We start from the raw sequence: 1,226 nt of genomic DNA, 5'->3' as shown, positions 1-1,226 counted from the left end.
AAAGTGGGATCTTAACTCCTACTACTCAAGCCAACAATTTCGAGATCAAGCCTAATTTGATTGCTTTGATTGGGAGGAAACAATTCTCGGGTGGAAAGTTTGAGAGTCCTCATGAGCACTTAAAAGAGTTTGAGAAATATTGTGACACAATAAAGGCCAATGGAGTGACTCAAGAATATATTCGCCTCAAGATGTTTCCATTTTCACTAATTGGGAGAGGTCTAGAATGGCTAGAGAAGGAGGTTCCCCCTAATTCTCTCACAACATGGGACCAAGTGACTACGACTTTCTTGAGGAGGTTCTATAACCATAGGAAGACCGCCGAGGCTCGGTCTTTGACTCAAGGTTTTCGCCAAAAGAGTGGTGAGTCTCTAAGTGCGGCATGGGAACGATACAAAGAGCTTCAACGTCAATGCCCACACCATGGGATACCCAAGTATCAACTCATTCACACTTTCTATGGAGGTCTCACACCTCAAGGAAGAACAAGCCTAGACGCCGCGGGCGGTGGTCCAATCATGAACAAAGGAGAGCATGAAGTGGAGTGTATTATAGAGGAGGACTCAAAGCACTATGATGATTGGTATGAAGGAGAAATGGATGCTACTTCTAGTAAGGGTGTTTATGCATTGGAGCAAGCCAACGCAATCAACAACCTCTCTATCCAAATCTCCAAAATGACCAAGAAAATGGATGAATTGATGAAAGAAAGGTCCAACCCTCATGGTAATACCTCCCCTTCAACAAAGGGAGGCAATGGTATGGATACTTCCTCCTCCTCTTCTTACAATACAATGCCCCAAGGATGCATGTTTTGTTCTAATTGTGAAAGCTATGATCATGATACCTCTCATTGTGTATATGCTTGTGAAGTTCAACCTCTTTCCCATGAACATGATGATAATATGGAAAATGTCAATGCTATGAATTTTGCTCCTAGAATGGGAAATGTAGGGAACTTGAGGCCAAACTCCAATCAAATGGGGAATTGGAATCAAGGTGGAAACCGTGGTTGGAACCAAAGTGGTAAGATGGTGTTTCTCTCTATAGTGAATAGGATTCCCCTGGTTGGTATTTGCTTGTTTCTTATCCCGAGTGAGCGTCACTTGTTCTAGCCTTCATCATTCTTATGAGCGGCGCTTTGGATCCTTAGCTATGCATGTCTTAATCTTTGTGTTGGTATCTAGCTCCCGAGATCGTGACCAAACAACTTTAAAGGAGGAAGA

The 1,226-nt window shown here is 43.0% G+C and overlaps 1 non-coding gene across 1 annotated transcript; it reads right to left on the bottom strand.

Moving 5' to 3' along the window:
* Positions 1 to 324: 324 nt before the first annotated feature.
* On the bottom strand, positions 325 to 430 carry LOC145626065 (small nucleolar RNA R71). The gene has a single exon (XR_014110936.1). It is a non-coding gene; the product is annotated as a small nucleolar RNA R71 (small nucleolar RNA).
* Between the last annotated feature and the right edge of the window lie 796 nt (positions 431 to 1,226).

This window comes from Chenopodium album, chromosome 3 (assembly GCF_948465745.1).
Source record: "Chenopodium album chromosome 3, dcCheAlbu1.1, whole genome shotgun sequence".
Lineage (NCBI taxonomy): Eukaryota > Viridiplantae > Streptophyta > Magnoliopsida > Caryophyllales > Amaranthaceae > Chenopodium > Chenopodium album.
The sequence above is the reverse complement of the archived record's forward strand: the minus strand, read 5'-3'. Positions and strand labels throughout refer to the sequence as shown.